Source organism: Lactuca sativa, chromosome 4 (genome assembly GCF_002870075.4).
Source record: "Lactuca sativa cultivar Salinas chromosome 4, Lsat_Salinas_v11, whole genome shotgun sequence".
NCBI lineage: Eukaryota > Viridiplantae > Streptophyta > Magnoliopsida > Asterales > Asteraceae > Lactuca > Lactuca sativa.
The window spans coordinates 274,200,084-274,222,296 of NC_056626.2; positions in this window are offsets into that span (position 1 = coordinate 274,200,084).

The following is a 22,213-nucleotide window of genomic DNA, read 5'->3' on the forward strand; positions in this document are numbered from 1 at the left end:
AATCATAAAAGCATAGGGGTATGAACTCACAGTTGGTTGCGTGGAAGTGTCGAATCAACGAACTGGAAATGAAGACCCTCGAGTTATGTGGCACTTAATGGAATCGTAATAACAATTAAATACATATATGTATCTAAATTAGCAATTTCATTAGATAAAGTGTTAGAAAAACACTTGCTTTCGGTTAAGGAATGTTACCGAGATTTGATTGAATCGGGGAAAACGAATTTTCAGTCTAATTCACCACTTAGGGAGGGTTTGCGGTCGTGAAGGGGGTTTACGGCCGTGAACAGCCTCTTGAAGGGTTTATGGCCTTTGAAGGTTTGAAGTGTGTATGGTCATAAACTCAAGAACAAATATGCTGGATTCGATGAAAAACGTGTTTTAGATGCTCCAAGACAACCTCCAGAGGTGATTCTCGCTAATTTTCGAAACAAATAAGGGTGTTTTGGGGTTTACGGTCGAGAGGTAAAGAGAGAGAGAGAGAGAGAATGAGAGATTTTTCAGCTAAGAAAGTTCAAATGAAGGTGGGCGTCTCATATATATAGGCTGGGGGGGTATAGTCGGTGGTGGGGCCACCTGTCGTTGGTCGTAAACAGTTGTACGATCATACACAAGTTTACGGCCGCAAACGTCGCTCAGGCCGAAAACAAAAAGAACTCTTGGGTTTTTTGCGTGATATTGGTTTCGACTCGTATATCTAGAATTTAACTAAATAATTAAATGATTTCCCAAACCAAATGAACTTGACGGAACTCAATAAAATTTCAAATTTTTATTAACGGAAATTGGCTAACGGTAACGGAAAAAGGCTCGAGTTGTCACAATTAGTGATTACTAGTAGGAAAGAAGGTTTGGCCTCAATGGTTGGGTTGTGCATGGTAACCTACAAATTGAATTAGGGATGCATAAAGGCTAGGGCAACATTTTAAAGGCTTCATAAGTGCTTAAAACCGTTACTTTTTGCTTCATCAAGCCTCCTAGCCATTTTTGATACTCTTTGGTAGATTTGGGTTACACTTTAATGCTTCTTGTGGCTCCTTAATGGATCATGGATGCCTATTTCATTCATTTGTGTGTCAAATGTTTTTTTTTTTGTGTGGTTTCATGAGTTACTTTAATTTTCATTATTCGTTTTACTGAGTTGTTGGTTGGGTGGCTTGTAACCACCAACTTTGTAATAAAGGCTTCATATAAGCCAAGTATGCATGGAAAAAAGAGATCGATGAAATTTTAATCAAAAAACCTTTGTTCACTTTGAATTATAGTTATAGTTCAATACTTGTCATAGTCGAGATGTGTTCTTGACTTGATACGTATTCAATCCAATATTATGTATTGGATTGTTTTCACCGGTATACAACTTAGTAGGTCTTGATTTGATACTAATCTATCCAATTCTTCCCATACACCAATCATTTGTGGTTTTTATTCTAGCTTAATTTACCTAAACACAACCCTACTCACTTAATCAAGCCCATAAAGGCATCAAAAGGCAATCACCTTTGTGTCCCTAAACATGCAATACGGGAGTTGTTGATTCGTGAAGCTCATGGTGGTGGTTTGGCGGGTCATTTTTCCATTACCAAAACTTTGGAGGTGCTTTAAGAACATTTCTTCCGGCGTAAAGATTTTGGGGATGTAACCAACATAGTGGGCAAGTGAGTTACATGTCGGATAACGGAAAAAACTTTCAAGCATGGTGTTTACACTCCTTTTCCGGTTCCAATTCGTCCTTGGGAAGACGTGTCAATGGAATTCAGTATGAATTTGACTAGAACTCAAAGGGGGAAGGATTCCATTATAGTGGTAGTAGATAGGTTTTCAAAAATGGCTCACTTTGGGCTATGTCATAAAACCAATGGTTTATCTAATGTGTCTGATTTGTACTTTAAAGAGGTCGTTTGCTTGCATATTATTCCTAAAACTATTGATTATGATAGGGATTCCATGTTTTTGAGTTACTTTTGGAACACTTTTCGGAGGAAAGTTGGCACTAAGTTACTTTTTAGTACATCCCATGATCCACAAACAGATGGGCAAAAGAAGGTGACTAACAGAACTTTGGGTACGTTGTTGAGGGGTTGGTTAGAAAAACTCAAAAACATTTGGACATCAAACTTGCACATGCTGAGTTTAAATGTAATCATTCTCCTACTTATGCTACAGGCCACTCTCCTTTATAAGTGGTGTATGGTGTGAATCCTTACATGCCTTTGGATTTGATTCCATTGCCAATGGATGAATTGGTTCATAAGGATGCTAAGGACAAGTTGAAGGCCATGATGAAACTACACCATCAAGTTCGTGTGATGATTGAAGCCGTGAATGAGGTGTACAGATAGAATTCCAACATGCATAGGAAACCACGTGTCTCTCAAGATGGTGAGTTGGTTTAGGTGTATATGAGGAAAGAACGTTTTCCTATCAAAAGGAAGAACAAAGTTGATGCAAAGAGCATGGTGTTTACACTCCTTTTCCGGTTCCAATTCGTCCTTGGGAAGACGTGTCAATGGAATTCAGTATGAATTTGACTAGAACTCAAAGGGGGAAGGATTCCATTATAGTGGTAGTAGATAGGTTTTCAAAAATGGCTCACTTTGGGCTATGTCATAAAACCAATGATTTATCTAATGTGTCTGATTTGTACTTTAAAGAGGTCGTTTGCTTGCATATTATTCCTAAAACTATTGATTATGATAGGGATTCCATGTTTTTGAGTTACTTTTGGAACACTTTTCGGAGGAAAGTTGGCACTAAGTTACTTTTTAGTACATCCCATGATCCACAAACAGATGGGCAAAAGAAGGTGACTAACAGAACTTTGGGTACGTTGTTGAGGGGTTGGTTAGAAAAACTCAAAAACATTTGGACATCAAACTTTCACATGCTGAGTTTAAATGTAATAATTCTCCTACTTATGCTACAGGCCACTCTCCTTTATAAGTGGTGTATGGTGTGAATCCTTACATGCATTTGGATTTGATTCCATTGCCAATGGATGAATTGGTTCATAAGGATGCTAAGGACAAGTTGAAGGCCATGATGAAACTACACCATCAAGTTCGTGTGATGATTGAAGCCGTGAATGAGGTGTACAGACAGAATTCCAACATGCATAGGAAACCACGTGTCTCTCAAGATGGTGAGTTGGTTTAGGTGCATATGAGGAAAGAACGTTTTCCTATCAAAAGGAAGAACAAAGTTGATGCAAAGAGCTGAAGGTCCTTACAAAGTGGTGTCACATGTCAATGATAATGCTTATAAGGTGGATTTGTGAGGAGACCATGGAGTGTATGCTACCTTTAATGTGGGAGACCTTTGACCGTATCTCGTTGAGGATGGCCTTGATGAATTGAGGTCATTTCCTTTCAAAGGGGGAGGGGATGATCGACGCATGGATCATGAAAGCCCAAAAGCTGATGGATTAGTGATTACTAGTAGGCTAGAAGGTGGTTTGGCCTCAATGGTTGGGTTGTGGATGGTAACCTACGAATTGAATTAGGGTTTCATGAAGGCTAGGGCAACATTTTAAAGGCTTTATAAGTGCTCAAAACTGTTACTTTTTGCTTCATCAAGCCTCCTAGCCCTTTTTGATACTCTTTGGTGGATTAGGTTTACACTTTAATGCTTCTTGTGGTTCCTTAATGGACCATGGACGCCTTTTTCATTCATTTGTGTGTCAGACGTTTTTTTGTGTGGTTTCATGAGTTACTTTAATTTTCATTATTCGATTTACTGAGTTGTTGGGTGGGTGGCTTGCAACTACCAACTTTGTAATAAAGGCTTCATATAAGCCACATATGCATGGAAAAAAGAGATAAATGAAGTTTTAATCAAAAGAACCTTTGTTCACTTTGAATTATAGTTATAGTTCACCACTTGTCATAGTCGAGATGTGTTCTTGACTTGATACGCATTCAATCAAATATTATGTCTTGGATAGTTTTCACCGGTATACAACTTAGTAGGTCTTGATTTGTTACTAATATATCCATTTCTTCCCATATACCTATCATTTGTGGTTGTTATTCTAGCTTAGTTTACCTAAATACAACCCTACTCACTTAATAAGGCCCATAAAGGCATCAAAAGGCAATCACCTTTGTGTCCCTAAACATGCAATACGGGAGTTGCTGATTCGTGAAGCTCATGGTGGTGGTTAGGCGGGTCATTTTTCCATTACCAAAACTTTGGAGGTGCTTTAAGAACATTTCTTCTGGCCTAAAGATTTTGGGGATTTAACCAACATAGTGGGCAAGTGTGTTACATGTCGGATGACGAAAAAAATGTGCAAGCTTGGTGTTTACACTCCTTTGCCGGTTCCTATTCGTCCTTGGGAAGATGTGTCAATGGAATTCAATATGGATTTGCCTAGAACTCAAAGGGGGAAGGATTCCATTATAGTGGTGGTGGATAGGTTTTCAAAATGGCTCACTTTGGGCCATGTCATAAAACCAATGATGCATCTAAGGTGTCGGATTTGTACTTTCAAGAGGTGTTTCGCTTGCATATTATTCCTAAAACCATTGTTTCTGATAGGGGTTACATCTTTTTGAGTTACTTTTGGAACAGTTTATGGAGGAAAGTTGGTACTAAGTTACTTTTTAGTACATCCCATCATCCACAAACTGATGGGCAAACGAGGTGACTAATAGAACTTTGGGTACGTTGTTGAGGGGGTTGGTTAGCAAAACTCAAAAACATTTAGACATCAAACTTGCACATGTTGTATTTGCCTGTAATCGTTATCCTACTTATGCTACAGGTCACTCTCCTTTATAAGTGGTGTTTGGTGTGAATCCTTACATGCATTTAGATTTGATTCCATTCCCAATGGATGAATTGGTTCACAAGTATGCTAATGACAAGTTGAAGGCCATGATGAAACTACACCATCAAGTTCGTGTGATGATTGAAGCCGTGAATGAGGTGTACAAACATAATTCCAACATGCATTGGACACCACGTGTCTTTTAAGATGGTGAGTTGGTTTAGGTGCATATGAGGAAAGAACGTTTTCCTAACAAAAGGAAGAACAAAAGTTGATGCAAAGAGCTGAAGGTCATTACAAAGTGGTGTCACATGTCAATGATAATGCTTATAAGGTGGATTTGTGAGGAGACCATGGAGAGTATGCTACCTTTAATGTGGGAGACCTTTGACCGTATCTCGTTGAGGATGGCCTTGATGAATTGAGGTCATTTCCTTTCAAAGGGGGAGGGGATGATCGACACATGGATCATGAAAGCCCAAAAGGTGATGGATTAGTGATTACTAGTAGGCTAGAAGGTGGTTTGGCCTCAATGGTTGGGTTGTGGATGGTAACCTACGAATTGAATTAGGGTTGCATGAAGGCTAGGGCAACATTTTAAAGGCTTCATAAGTGCTCAAAACCATTACTTTTTGCTTCATCAAGCCTCCTAGCCTTTATTTGATACTCTTTGGTGGATTAGGGTTACACTTTAATGCTTCTTGTGGCTCCTTAGTGGATGACGGATGCCTTTTTCATTCATTTGTGTGTCAGATGTTTTTTTGTGTGGTTTTATGAGTGACTTTAATTTTCATTATTAGTTTTACTGAGTTGTTGGGTGGGTGGCTTGTAACTACAAACTTTGTAATAAAGGCTTCATATAAGCCACATATGCATGGAAAAAAGAGATAGATGAAATTTTAATCAAAAGAACCTTTGTTCACTTTGAATTATAGTTATAGTTCACTACTTGTCATAGTTGAGATGTGTTCTTGACTTGATACACATTCAATCAAATATTATGTCTTGGATAGTTTTCACCGTTATACAACTTAGTAGGTCTTGATTTGTTACTAATATATCCATTTCTTCCCAAACACCTATCATTTGTGGTTGTTATTCTAGCTTAATTTACCTAAACACAACCCTACTCACTTAATACGGCCCATAAAGGCATCAAAAGGCAATTACCTTTGTGTCCCTCAACATGCAATACGGGAGTTGCTGATTCGTGAAGCTCATAGTGGTGGTTAGGCGGGTCATTTTTTCATTACCAAAACTTTGGAGGTGCTTTAAGAACATTTCTTCTGGCCTAAAGATGTTGGGTATGTAACCAACAGAGTAGCCAAGTGTGTTATATGGTGTATACACTCCTTTTCCAGTTCCTATTCGTCCTTGGGAAGATGTGTCAATGGAATTCAATATGGCTTTTCCGAGAACTCAAAGGGGGAAGGATTCCATTATAGTGGTGGTGGATAGGTTTTCAAAATGGCTCACTTTGGGCCATGTCATAAAACCAATGACACATCTAATGTGTCTGATTTGTACTTTCAAGAGGCGGTTCGCTTGCATATTATTCCTAAAACCATTATTTCTGATAAGGATTACATGTTTTTGAGTTACTTTTGGAACACTTTGTGGAGGAAAGTTGGTACTAAGTTACTTTTTAGTACATCCCATCATCCACAAACTTATGGGCAAACGAGGTGACTAATAGAACTTTAGGTACGTTGTTGAGGGGGTTGGTTAGCAAAACTCAAAAACATTTAAACATCAAACTTGCACATGCTGTGTTTACCTGTAATCGTTATCCTACTTATGCTACAGGTCACTCTCCTTTATAAGTGGTGTATGGTGTGAATCCTTACATGCCTTTGGATTTGATTCCATTGCCAATGGATGTATTGGTTCACAAGGATGCTAATGACAAGTTGAAGGCCATGATGAAACTACACCATCAAGTTCGTGTGATGATTGAAGCCGTGAATGATGTGTACATACAGAATTCCAACATGCATAGGAAACAACATGTCATTTAAGATGGTGAGTTGGTTTAGGTGCATATTAGGAAATAACGTTTTGCTAAAAAAGGAAGAACAAAAGTTGATGCAAAGAGCTGAAGGTCCTTACAAAGTGGTGTCACATGTCAATGATAATGCTTATAAGGTGGATTTGTGAGGAGACCATGGAGTGTATGCTACCTTTAATGTGGGAGACCTTTGACCGTATCTCGTTGAGGATGGCCTTGATGAATTGAGGTCATTTCCTATCAAAGGGGGAGGGGATGATCGACGCATGGATCATGAAAGCCCAAAAGGTGATGGATTAGTGATTACTAGTAGGCTAGAAGGTGGTTTGGCCTTAATGGTTGGGTTGTGCATGGTAACCTACGAATTGAATTAGGGTCGCATGAAGGCTAGGGCAACATTTTAAAGGCTTCATAAGTGCTCAAAACCATTAATTTTTGCTTCATCAAGCCTCCTAGCCTTTTTGGATACTCTTTGGTGGATTAGGGTTACACTTTGATGCTTCTTGTGGCTCCTTAATGGATCATGGACGTCTTTTTCATTCATTTGTGTGTCAAACGTTTTTTTATGTGGATTCGTGAGTTACTTTAGTTTTCATTATTAGTTTTACTGAGTTATTGGGTGGGTGGCTTGTAACTACCAACTTTGTAATAAAGGCTTCATATAAGCCACATATGCATTGAAAAAGAGATAGATGAAATTTTAATCAAAAGAACCTTTGTTCACTTTGAATTATAGTGATAGTTCACTACTTGTCGTAGTCGAGATGTGCTCTTGACTTGATATGCATTCAATCAAATATTATGTCTTGGATAGTTGTCACTAGTATACAACTTAGTAGGTCTTGATTTGTTACTAATCTACTCATTTATTCCGATACACCTGTCATTTGTGGTTGTTATTCTAGCTTAATTTACCTAAACACAACCCTAATCACTTAATCAAGCCCATAAAGGCATCAAAAGGCAATCACCTTTGTGTCCCTCAACATGCAATACGGGAGTTGCTGATTCGTGAATCTCATGTTGGTGGTTAGGAGGGTCATTTTTTCATTACCAAAACTTTGGAGGTGGTTTAAGAACATTTCTTCTGGCCTAAAGATGTTGGGGATGTAACCAACATAGTGGGCAAGTGTGTTACATGTCGGATGACGAAAAAAACTTGCAAGCATGGTGTTTACACTCCTTTGCCGGTTCCTATTCGTCCTTGGGAAGATGTGTCAATGGAATTCAATATGGCTTTGCCTAGAACTCAAAGGGGGATCGATTCCTTTATAGTGGTGGTGGATAGGATTTCAAAATGGCTCACTTTGGGCCATGTCATAAAACCAATGTTGCATCTAATGTGTTTGATTTGCACTTTCAAGAGGTGGTTCGCTTGCATATTATTCCTAAAAATATTGTTTCTGATAGGGATTCAATGTTTTTGAGTTACTTTTGGAAAACTTTGTGGAGCAAAGTTGGTACTAAGTTACTTTTTAGTACATCCCATCATCCACAAACTAATGGGCAAACGAGGTGACTAATAGAACTTTGGGTACGTTGTTAAGGGGGTTGGTTAGCAAAACTCAAAAACATTTAAACATCAAACTTGCACATGCTGTGTTTACCTGTAATCGTTATCCTACTTATGCAACAGGTCACTCTCCTTTATAAGTGGTGTATGGTGTGAATCCTTACATGCCTTTGGATTTGATTCCATTGTCAATGGATGATTTGGTTCACAAGGATGCTAATGACAAGTTGAAGGCCATGACGAAACTACACCATCAAGTTCGTGTGATGATTGAAGCTGTGAATGAGGTGTACAGACAGAATTCCAACATGCATAGGAAACCACGTGACTTTTAAGATGGTGACTTGGTTTAGGTGCATATGAGGAAAGAACATTTTCCTAACGAAAGGAAGAACAAAAGTTGATGCCAAGAGCTGAAGGTCCTTACAAAGTGGTGTCGCATGTCAATGATAATGCTTATAAGGTGGATTTAGGAGGATACCATGGAGTGCATGCTACCTTTAATGTGGGAGATCTTTGACCGTATCTTGTTGAGGATGGCCTTGATGAATTGAGGTCATTTTCTTTCAAAGGGGGAGGAGATGATCCATGGCTCGATCATGAAAGCCCAAAAGGTGATGGATTAGTGATTACTAGTAGGCTAGAAGGTGGTTTTGCCTCAATGGTTGGGTTGTGCATGGTAACCTACGACTTGAATTAGGGTCGTATGAAAGCTAGGGAAACATTTTAAAGGCTTCATAAGTTCTCAAAACCATTACCTTTTGCTTCATCAAGCCTCCTAGCCTTTTTCTAATACTTTTTGGTGGATTAGGGTTACACTTTAATGCTTATTGTGGCTCCTTAATGGATCATGGATGCCTTTTTAATTCATTTGTGTGTCAGATGTTTTTTTGTGTGGTTTCATGAGTTACTTTAATTTTCACTATTAGTTTGACTGAGTTGTTGGGTGGGTGGCTTGTAACTACCAACTTTGTAATAAAGGCTTCATATAAGCCACATATGCAGGGAAAAAAGAGATAGATGAAATTTTAATCAAAAGAACCTTTGTGCACTTTGAATTGTAGTTATAGTTCACTACTTGTCATAGTTGAGATGTGTTCTTGACTTGATACGCATTCAATCAAATATTATGTCTTGGATAGTTTTCACCGGTATACAACTTAGTAGGTCTTGATTTGTTACTAATCTATCCATTTCTTCCCATACACCTATCATTTGTGGTTGTTATTCTAACTTAATTTACCTAAACAGAACCCTACTCACTTAATCAAGCCCATAAAGGCATCAAAAGGCAATCACCTTTGTGTCCCTAAACATGCAATACGGGAGTTGCTGATTCGTGAAGCTTATGGTGGTGGTTAGGCGGGTCATTTTTCCATTACCAAAACTTTGGAGGTGGTTTAAGAACATTTCTTCTGGCCTAAAGATATTGGGGATGTTACCAACATAGCGGGCAAGTGTGTTATATGTCGGATGACGAAAAAGACTTTCAAGCATGGTGTTTACACTCCTTTGCCGGTTCCTATTCGTTCTTGGGAAGATGTGTCAATGGAATTCAATATGGCTTTGTGTCACTCCCCAAAACCAGGAACGACGGAAACGTTCTGAGGCGAAGGACGTCATGTACAGTATCACAACAATGAATAGTAGTAAACAAGCAACAACATTATCCATTGCATTAATAATATAATTTTAATACAAGTGTTCTGATATGTCTAATAGACACTAAAATATAAATGAAAATGAAATATGAGTCTTGAACGAGCTCCATCTTCTCTAAACCTTGCATATGTACCTGTCTACTGTTGACCTGAGGATACAAGTTATTTTGAAAGAGAGTATTAGCTTTAAAGCTGGTGAGATCATAAGTATTTTAGTGTCTGAATTTGTAAGAAAGTATTTTTAAGTATGTGAAGTGTAAGTATGTAAAAGTTTTGAACCTCCTAGAAACCCTATGTTTCCTACTAAAAGTAGCCTTCTACCAAGGCATCTAGTGTCTGTGTGTGTCTCTTGTATGAGTGTGTATTTTCCCAAATCCGACTATCGTTAACCAAAAACACAGCTTTTACATTATCGTACATCATGTGAATGTTCACGAAGTGAATGTAATGGGCAAATAATATAGTAGTGTAGTATTTTAATAAGTAACTACTACTGTACTAACTACCTTAAACCAATTCTAATTTAAAGTAACATGTGATCGGCCTGTATCCTGCTACCGACTCTAGTAAAACAACGATGTAAGACGCCACAAGAAATGACATTTGGCACCCATAGACTTGCAAGTCCAACTGTAGCGAACAGCAAGGTGTAGGATAGTCAATCCAGTATAGATCTATACGCAAACTCATACGCTCCCCAATTAAGGAGATTCTGAATACAAAAACAGTCAAGGCATGTAGTGTCATGCCCCATTTAATGGCCCATATAACTGTAGTAATGTATATGTAATGCATGCTAGCTATATTGTATGTTCTCCCTCTGTCTAGCCTGTATGTGCTCTCTGTATAGTGTCACACCCCAAAACCAAGAACAACGGAAACGTTCTGGGGCGGAGGACGTCATGTATAGTATCACAACAATGTAAAGTAGTAAACAAGCAACAACATCATCCATTGCATTAATAATAGAATTATTATACAAGTGTGTTCTGTCAAATTTGGATAAACACTAAAGCATAAATCAAAATGAAAGATGAGTCTTCAACGAGCTCCATCTTCCCTAGTCCTTGCGTCGGTACCTATCTATGATGACCTGAGGATACAAGTAATTTTGAAAGCGAGTATCAGCTTTGAAGCTGATGAAATCATAAGTATTTTAGTGTCTTAATTTGTTTGTAAATACTTGTATGTATTTGAAATGTAAGTATTTGTATGTATACGAATTGTACGTATTGAAAATGTATATGAACTGTAACTGTAAAAATGTTTGTAAAACAACTGTAAACGTTTGAAAAGTCCTAGAAATCCCTATGATTCCTATTAGTAACAAAAGGAGTCTTCTACCAAGACTTTAACTGTTCTCAATGTAGTCTTCTACCATGTGTTGGAGTGTTTGGCCTCTTTTTGATCCCTACACTTTGAGTTAACCCATTTCCACACTCCAACCTTGATTATAACACGTTTAGAACGCTCCAATAGACCCCAAATGGTACTACAAGATAGCAAAACGAGTCTATTATTGATAAGAAATGAAGAATGCAAGTTAGAAATTTTCGGGTTGTCACATCATCCCCCCGTTAAAGGGAATTTCGCCCCGAAATTAGAATTTAGACAAGGAAGTAGGTACGAATGATCGAGTCATGAGGAGGAAACTTCCTAATCGATTGGTTCTAGCGCTCCTAAGTGAAATCGGGTTCTCAGTTGGTATCCCAACGAACCTTCACTAACGGGCGGTGGTGATGCTTCGTTCGCTTGACCTCTCGGTCGAGGGTCACTACGGTTCTAATATAAAGGCGAGGATCTCGACGAGTGGACTTACAAGAGTCCTAACGGAAAGGTATGGTTTCATGATCGAGACGCTAAGAGTATAATGTACGTTACTGAGTTCGCGGAGTAGGTTTAGTCTGTGAGGTACAGGACCGATTATGGTAAGAATCACGGAGGTCCTGACTAACTTGGATTTAGCTTTCCGCGTGAAGCGAAGCGCATTAGGACATTCCTAATAGTGAGTTTTCCTAAAGAACTTGGTCTCTCACTTGGAATCTCCAAGGTTTCTTTTTCTCGTTTAACTTCCCAGTCAAGGGCCACCCCTTGCTGGGTCAAAGTCGTAAAGGTTTCTCTGATTTGCGAGGAGTTCTGGATGAACTATGACAGTATGTCTGAAAGACCTAGAATTTGGCGAATGACTGTCGGCGTCTCTGATGTCGACAAATGCTCAACGGTTTTGACAAATTGAAAAGAACTCAAAATTTCCCACATTACTATCAGTGTGTCGTAGAAATTCGACTCTTCAATTTCAAAACTCGTGCCTAGAGAACTTCGCTAAAAGTTCCTCTTTAGGAAATAATTCCATGGGTTTTCTTCTTACTACGAGGGTAGATAAGTAAGTCATAACATGGAGAAATGACGAAATGATCCAAGTAAGAAAGACGTACCCTATTCGTTTAGCTCATGAAAGCTATGGGCGTATTGGTCCTATCCGAAGGGTATCACTACGGACTCGAAGTGTCCACATCGAATTCGGAAAATAGTCTTCCGGACATCCTTCCCTAACACTCAAACTGGTGATATTCGAATCTGAGATCCATTTTTGAAAGTAATTCTTTCCTTGCGTTTGCTCAACCATTTCATCTATGCGAGGTAGAGATAACGATTTCTAATGAAAATCTTGACGGAGTCCTCGATATCCGAGGCACATACGATGCAATTCGTCGATCTCTGGGAGAATAAGACTAGGGGTTCTCCTGGGTGAGAAGCCTAGTCTTCTTATTCTATCGCTGTGCAGTTCGTTAAGTTGTTTGTACTGTTCTGGTATCTCCATAGGTGTTTAGACTATAGGGTGATCTGTTTACAAGAGTCATACTGGGTTCTAAGTTTGTTCACATGACGATGCGATTACTCTTAGGCTTAGGCCGTTCTCCGTACTGAAGTTCATATTAGGATTCATACCTGGTTTCACAATCACAATTTCGTGTATACGAGTCGTATATAATTAAGATTGAAAAGGTAGTCGAATAACTGATTCTTCTTTAAGCTCACATCCCATCGGGGGAAAAGAAGTTAAAGTGGAATCATCAATTCTAAACCTGTAGAACCTTGATTATATATCACTCTTATGCATACATTCCTCAATGATAGATCAGTCGTATAAATCCTTGGATTGAACTTGACGTACTGCATGAGTGGTACTTCGGGGATTTCTTCGGAAAGAAAATAACTAAGAGGTACTCCTGGCATGAGTACTTCGGTGTTCTGATATGACGGCTTCGCTGGAAAAGTGATCTAGAAGAAAGAGATGTACGTATGAAGCTGTTTTTGTGAGGATCAAATTGAATCGAGTCGTATGATAATGTCGGAATCATACTGAAACTTAAAGACATTAGATTTGAACATAAGACGTTTATAGACAAAACACTACCGTGCAACCATGAACAGAGTTACAGTACTTAAGATTTACCACTAGACTATTGCTGCGAATAAGATATACTACAAAAGACAAGTATACGCAGCACGAGAATCCCTATACAGACAAGATCTCGCAAAAGGTAAGACTCTAGTTGCACTTGTTCTGGATAGTTTATAAGTCTGTTACAACAACACGCCTAAGTTACATTAACGAGGGTTACAGAGTAGGCTCTCCTGCAGCTGTGATCCTGAGAATCCTCCCATCTGTGCCAGAGTTCTTTGCTATAGGGCAATCCTTCTTGACGTGCCCTATCTCACCGCATTGGTGGCATGACTGGCTAGTACTTGCATTGGTGACGGGATTGCGGTGTTTAGCCAGTGTTACGTGGACACGAGTGCCTTCCTCGTTACTCCACTTTGAAAATTGCTTCCTAAAGCTTTCGGCGTTATAACTACTCTCGTGTGTAGGGTTAGTCCCGATGAAAGGGACTTGAGTGATGGGTCGTGCCGGTGCTCCATAGCCACGAGCATGGTGTCCTATTTTCAGGCAATTGCAACATTGCATCTCATGGCAAGTCCCATGATGGTGGAAACTACACTTATCACACTTCGGGAATTTTCCCTCGTATGGCCTGCTCGGTACGGGAATGGCGGGGGTTTCCATTTGTTGCTGTTGCATGACAAGTTTTTGGGATTTCTTGCGTTCCTTCTGAGCTTGATGCCTTCGTTTCTTGTTCTCTGTCTTTCGGCTTTGTGAGCCTGTGACTGTTACTGTTTGTTGGTTTCCCGGTTTGGTACTACTATCGAAACTCTCGACTCCATTGTCAGTCTGGCTTGTGATGCCTGGGTTGAGGTGTGTAAGGAAAGTTGTCACAGCAGCTGCTACTGCAGCTTGTAATGTAGCGGCGTCGATATGGAGGATAGGGGTTTCGTTGCTCGGCTGATCGTTTGTGGATGACGACATGATTCTGTAACACGAAAGATAAGGATTTTGTAAGCGATTCTGGTTGATCCTAGGTGTAGTTCGACTGTTATGTAATGAATATAATTATGTTTTCGAAAATTTGACCTACATCCCTATGATGCAGTCCTAGTACTGAGTGGAGGTGTGTTTATGAAGGGGTTGACCTACATCCCTATGATGCAGTCCTAGTAACGGGTGGAAGTAAGTTCGTAGAATGATCTCAAGACGTTTGTCATTCAAGCCGAGGTATCGTGGGTTGGTGAATAACAGGATCCAACCACTGAAAGAGACTTGGAAATGTCTCCGGAGCTAAATTACTATAGTCCAATGACTTGACTAAAGCATGTATCAGATAGACTCCAATGAAAATATGATAAGAGTACTTGAATAAAGAATGACACAGAAGTTAGCCGACTATCAATATCTTTGATATTAATGACGTAAAGATTCGGGAAAATGACCTTGTAAAGGTCTTACATCATATCCAGAGAAGATAGTTCTTGACAGCATAAGGACCTAACCTAAAGTACTTACAGTACAAGGTAACTTCATAGAAAATGCCACATCGGGCAAAGATAGAAAATGATTACTTTCTAACAAGGAAAGTAAGGTAAAGAATCTACTACTGGTGACGGTCATCCCTCTGGTGAATTCTTAGTTCAGCCAGTTGTTGTTCCATATCGAGAAGGTATCTTTCGTACACCCTCTGGCATACTTGGAGCTCTATGACTTCGGCTCGAGTTTCAGCTAATGTTTGCAGCAAGGTCTCATGGTCTCTCTCAGACCTCTCACGAGCATGTTCAAGGCAACTGGTGCGAAGCATATTCATTCCTCCATTTGTATCAACTTCTGCGATACGTTGTAGAGCTGTCATGCCCTGAATTTCGTTTCAGGCCACTCTACAGATCAAAATTGGTAGGACTCTATCTGTTGTGCTCCCTTCACTTACGTTGTAGAAACTTCGGTCTCCATTAAATGGCATAGGTTGATCTTGACCTTCGCTCCATGTTTCCAAACATTCCACCCATGGAGGCGTCGGGCCATGAAAAGCTGGACGAAGGTTAGGAATTGGAACGGGAGCTGCCTGGGGTAGGTTCTCCACCTCTGGTTCGGAATTAGCATTGTCCGAAAGGTTTTCATCATGGTGATCATTCAAAGGGATCGGATGATCATTCTCTGGTTCTTCTCCAAACCAACCAGCAATGACCTCATTCGGGAGGTACTGGTTGTCGTGGGGATGGAGTCCAGTCATGTTATCTATGCGGGAATTGGGGTAAGAATTAATTATTAGACGAACTATCTAGATAATTATTTAGAAAATCTTCATCAGTTACATCGCTATTTGTGAAGTGCATACCAGTTATATGTAATCGAAACAGGATAGGCCTTCGAATATGTGACCTTAACTCCAAATTCACACAGAATTGGGGTAAAGTAAAATTTCACAGATTCTAAGTCTATAACATCCTAATTACATATATCCTTAGTGTATCCACTTAGCAACTATCAACTTAGTAATGAAGATCCCGTTTTAGTTCTCAAGTATAAAGTACTTATAGTAACACCAAATACTCCTATAGTATTTTAAGTTTAATGTTATGTTCTATTGTTCTCATTGTGGTAGGGTTGGTAAGATTTTAACATTGTTGCAACCACACAATGAAACTTAGGCACATGCTGGTCAACCCTCGGATAATATAGGTGATCAGGCTATATCTTCCCAGTTTTGACCATATGTCTCTAAGCCCACTTGCGTTGCCCAACAATCGTAATTCTTTTGTACTGTCCTAGTGACACTGATTTTTGTATGAATGCAGGCACGTATACTTACTTAAATATTTTATTATTTAAAGTATAAACTCTTGGTCAGAGTATTTTTATCCCTTATGTATTTATAGTTAGTATATCTTTTATGGGTTGATATACTTAATTCACTATAAACAATGCTCTGATACCAATCTGTCACACCCCAAAACCAAGAACGGCGGAAAAGTTCTGGGGCGGAGGACGTCATGTACAGTATCACAACAATGTAAAGTAGTAAACAAGCAACAACATCATCCATTGCATTAATAATAGAATTATTATACAAGTGTGTTCTGTCAAATTTTGATAAACACTAAAGCATAAATCAAAATGAAAGATGAGTCTTCAACGAGCTCCATCTTCCCTAGTCCTTGCGTCGGTACCTATCTATGATGACCCGAGGATACACGTAATTTTGAAAGCGAGTATCAGATTTGAAGCTGGTGAAATCATAAGTATTTTAGTGTCTTAATTTGTTTGTAAATACTTGTATGTATTTGAAATGTAAGTATTTGTATGTATACGAATTGTAAGTATTGAAAATGTATATGAACTGTAAATGTAAAAATGTTTGTAAAACAACTGTAAACGTTTGAAAAGTCCTAGAAATCCCTATGATTCCTATTAGTAACAAAAGGAGTCTTCTACCAAGACTTTAACTGTTCTCAATGTAGTCTTCTACTAAGATTTAACTATTCTGAATGTAGTCTTCTACCAAGACCTAACTGTTCTGAATGTAGTCTTCTACGAAGACTTAATTGTTCTGAATGTAGTCTTCTACGAAGACTTAACTGTTTTGAATGTAGTCTTCTACCAAGACTTAACTGTTCTGAATGTAGTCTTCTACCAAGACCTAACTGTTCTGAATGTAGTCTTCTACCAAGACCTAACTGTTCTGAATGTAGTCTTCTACTAAGACCTAACTGTTCTGAATGTAGTCTTCTACCAAGACTTAACTGTTCTGAATGTAGTCTTCTACCAAGACTTAACTGTATTAGTATTACCATTTGGAACAAGGGCAACTAACCATGTTAACTGAAGACATCCGTAGATGTACATTTACCTCTGTTGCTAACAGCTGGGTATAGGAATAGTCAGTCCCCAAAAGTATACCTGTAATGGTATCAACCGTTGACATCCGTGGATGTGCTTTTACCTCTGTAGCTAACAAAGATTCTAGGAATGGTCAATCCCGCAACTTATCCTTTGGTACTAGGATATTAAATCCAATCTATCTCGTCGATTATGTGATTAAATCACAAGGTAAAGATAAGAATGAGGATTATATAACAGAATCTATACATATAAAATGTACTAGTAATTCTTGTAAGTGTACTCATGTGAATGTGATCATGTGACCATATCTATGTAATAGTATGGTAATGTACTGTAATGTTCTAGCTGTAGTGTACGTGCTCTCTATCTAGCAAGTATAGTAATGTAATCATTCTAGTATCGTTGTATATGTTCTCTTTCTAGTATAGTTATATATGTTCCTCTCTAGTATAGTTGTATATGTTCTTCACTAGTATAGTTGTATATGTTCTTCTCTAGTATAGTTGTATATGTTCTTCTCTAGTATAGTTGTATATCTTCTTCTAGTAGTAAACATTGACTCATGAATGAACTGACTCATAGTATGATATCGCGTTCTAGTAATAGTTCTAGTATCTTCCTAAACTACCCATATGGTAGTTTACTAGTAATCTAACTGGTACGTATGAACATGGATGTATACCCTTCTACCCAAGGGCATGGGATGAACTGGAAGGGCCTTTATGACTATATATGTACATATGTTATATAACTAATATTTAAACGACCTTCAGACGAGTACCCGATATCCCACCAGACCACATCTCAAGCGCGAAAAGGAAATAGGGTGGATAGACTTCCTAAGTCTTTTAAACATTTCTTATATAACTATACATATAGAGGCATGCAATTTATAATTTAAAAGCATAAAATAAGATTTGTAAAACCTTTGAACATAAATATTTTCTAAGAAAAGACCGACTTGATGTCGATCTATAAAATGGTTTTGAAGGCATGGGTTTGATAAAGCAGTTTAGTATAAAGAACATTTGTTTGAAACACAATTGTAAATAAGATTGAAACGTAATATACAGAGTAAAATGTACAGTGTAATAAGGAGTTTTTAAACACATAAAGTGTTTATGAAAACTTTTGAAGGAAACTGTTTGGTAAAACGGCTAATGAGTAGCCAATCATTTGAATGCTGCTTATTAATCACATGTGATTGATATAATAATTAGCATAATTCTACATGTATCCCCCCCCATAAAACATTTAAAAACAGTTTAAAACATTGACTAAGGGGTATGAACTCACCTGTAGTGAGTGGTTCTGATGAAAATGTTGGATCAGTTGCTAAGTATCAAGTGGTGACTTGAGTACACATGTGAATCCTATTTAGCATATATTGGCACATATATGAATATAATTAGTGTTATGAACAACTAATTAATGAATTGGGACCACCTTAGGGACTAGTGAACACTTATATTGAAGTGTTACAACCATAAATGATTGTACGAAGGGTTAAAAGGCTATATAAGGGAGTGTATGGCCAAAATACACACTATATGTGTGTGTGCAGCCAGGTGTGCTGCCAGCACGTGTGTGCGGCCATGTGTGCGGCCAGGTGTGCTGCCAGAACGTGTGTGCGGCCATGTGTGCGGCCAGGTGTGCTGCCAAAAAACATGGTGTTCTTGGTGTTCTTGGTGAAAGATGTTACCTTTTATGAAGATCCTAAAGGAGATTAGGATGATACTTGAGAGGATTTCGAGTTCTATGCTTGAAGAAGTGAAAGAAATGTTCAAAAAGGACTAAGTGTGGTATATATAGGTGGAGTGTGCGGTTGGGAAGGGTGTGAGGCCGCAAACACATGTGTGTGGCCGCACACTCCATGTGTTGGAGTGTTTGGCCTCTTTTTGATTCCTACACTTTGAGTTAGCCCATTTCCACACTCCAAGCTTGATTATAACACGTTTAGAACGCTCCAATAGACCCTAAATGGTATTACAAGATAGCAAAACGAGTCTATTATTGATAAGAAATGAAGAATGCAAGTTAGAAATTTTCGGGTTGTCACATATAGTATTGTAATGTACTGTGTGTACTAGCTGTAGTGTGTGTTCTCTCTCTATCTAGCATGTATAGTAATGTACTGTGTGTACTAGCTATAATGTGTGTTCTCTCTCTATCTAGCATGTATAGACTCATGAATGAACTGACTCATGGTATGATTCTGTGTTCTAGTAATAGTATTAGTAACTTCCTAAACTACGCCTGTTGTAGTTTACTAGTAATATAACTGGTACGTATGAACATGAAAGTATACCCCTGCTACCCAAGGGTAATGAATTAACTGGTAGAACTTTTATGTCTATATATGTATACATAATATACAACTAATATTTAGACGACCTTTGGATGGATAACCGATGCCTTAAAGCCACATCCCAACGAGGAAAAGGAGGTAAAGTGAGATAGCCTTCCTAAGTCCTTTAAACATTACTTATATAACTATACATATATAGGCATGCAATTGACAATACAAAAGTATAATAGAAGTTTTGTAAAACCTTTGAAAAGTTTTATAACTAGGAAAAGATGACTTGATGTCAGTTTGTAAAACGATTTGAAAACAGTTTGTTTGATAAGAACAGTTTAAAGTATAAGGAAACCTTTTGTTATGAAACACAATTGTAACAGAGTTTGAAAAGGAACATTCAGTATGTAAGAGAGTTTGATAAAGAGTTTTAAACAAGTAAAAAAGTTTTGGAAAGCCATTTGAGGTATTCTGTCTGGTAAAACAGCTAAAAGAGTAGTAAATCCATTTGTATGTTACTTATTAATCACATGCGATCGATATAATAACTAGCATGATTCAACTTCTATCCCCCCATAAAAGCATTTAAAAGCATTAAAAGTTCAGTTTAAGGGGTATGAACTCACCTATAGCAAGTGGTTGGGATGAACGGACTGTATAGGATGCTAAGTGTCAAGTGAAGACTTGTACACACTCTATTATCCTAGTTAACATATAATATCACATGTATGCAACCAATTATTCTTTAAACAACTAAATAACAAAGTTAAGACATCCTAGGGCATGATAAACACCTTATATAAGTGTTATAAGTCCCAAAGATTGCATCTAAGTGTTGTAGGACAAAGCTATTGGGTTTAGGGTTCAAAAGAACCCCTTTCTTGAGTTTACGGTTTTGTGACCTCAAATCATTAAGTTTATGGTCATAAACCCATGAGTTTACGGCCATAAACTCATAATCCTTTGACCATTTGTTGATTTGAAGGTTTATAAGTCCATAGAAGCATTTCTACTTGATATATAAGCCTAAGGAAGAAGTTAGGGCACCATTTCCCTCCTTTGAGGAGTTTACAGCCCTAAGACCATTTCCCTTTGGTTTTACGGTGGTAAACCCTCATGGATCATGGTATTTTAATGTTTTCAAGTCCTATACACATTAAGGAGTGAGTCTAGACTAGTTTCCAAATGGAAGGAAGGGACTAGGGCCACTTTGGCCCCTTAAGAAGGGTTTACGGTTCAAGGAGTTCTTGGACCATAAACACCTTTGATCATGGTGTTTCTTTGTGTTTTCTTGATGTATGGAAGTATAATAAGCTCTATGATACTCTAGGATAGAAGTACTTACAATATAGAAGCTTGAAATGAGCCAAAAGTCCAAGAACATTAGTGTGTGCTCTTGGTGAAACTTGAAGAATCAACCTTTTGGAACATTTTCACGGATGGATGTGTGTTAAAACAATAGATTAGGTGATATACTAACTTGAAAGGGCTAGAAACACTTACTAGGTTGAAGATCTAGAAGGAAAATTCGAAGCTACTTGAGAGAGAATTGAGTTCGGATCTTGAAAAGTGAAAAAGCGATTTAAATGGCTAAGTGCCATATATATATATATATATATATATATATATATATATATACTCTTGGGGTTTATACTCTTGGGTTTACAGTTCAAAAGCCATTTGGGCCGTAAACTCCAAACTATTAGAGTTTTTGGAACTTTATTGTTGCACAATAAACCCTAGGGCATCCTCTCTCCTGATTTTTCCAAGAGTGCTAATCCTAAAATACTCAAACTTATTCCAAAAAGCTTGAAAGTTAGCAGAAACTGTTCTGACTTCTATTGAAGTGAAGGGTTGTACAAAATAGAAATTTCGGGTTGTCACCCATTGCGTAGAACTCGAAGGGGGAAGGATTCCATTATAGTGGTGGTGGATAGGTTTTCAAAATGTCTCACATTGGGACATGTCATAAAACCAATAATGCATCTAATGTGTATGATTTGTACTTTCAAGAGATGGTTCGCTTGCATATTATTCCTAAAAATATTGTTTCTGATAGGGATTCAATGTTTTTGAGTTACTTTTGGAACACTTTGTGAAGCAAAGTTGGTACTAAGTTACTTTTTAGTACATCCCATCATCCACAAACTGATGGGAAAACGAGGTGACTAATAGAACTTTGGGTACGTTGTTGAGGGGGTTGGTTAGCAAAACTCAAAAACATTTGGACATCAAACTTGCACATGCTGTGTTTACCTGTAATCGTTATCCTACTTATGCTACATGTCACTCTCCTTTATAAGTGGTGTATGGTGTGAATCCTTACATGCCTGTGGATTTGATTCCATTGTCAATGGATGATTTGGTTCACAAGGATGCTAATGACAAGTTGAAGGCCATGACGAAACTACACCATCAAGTCCGTGTGATGATTGAAGCTGTGAATGAGGTGTACAGACAGAATTCCAACATGCATAGGAAACCACGTGACTTTTAAGATGGTGACTTGGTTTAGGTGCATATGAGGAAAGAACATTTTCCTAACGAAAGGAAGAACAAAAGTTGATGCCAAGAGCTGAAGGTCCTTACAAAGTGGTGTCACATGTCAATGATAATGCTTATAAGGTGGATTTAGGAGGATACCATGGAGTGCATGCTACCTTTAATGTGGGAGACCTTTGACCGTATCTTGTTGAGGATGGCCTTGATGAGTTGAGGTCATTTTCT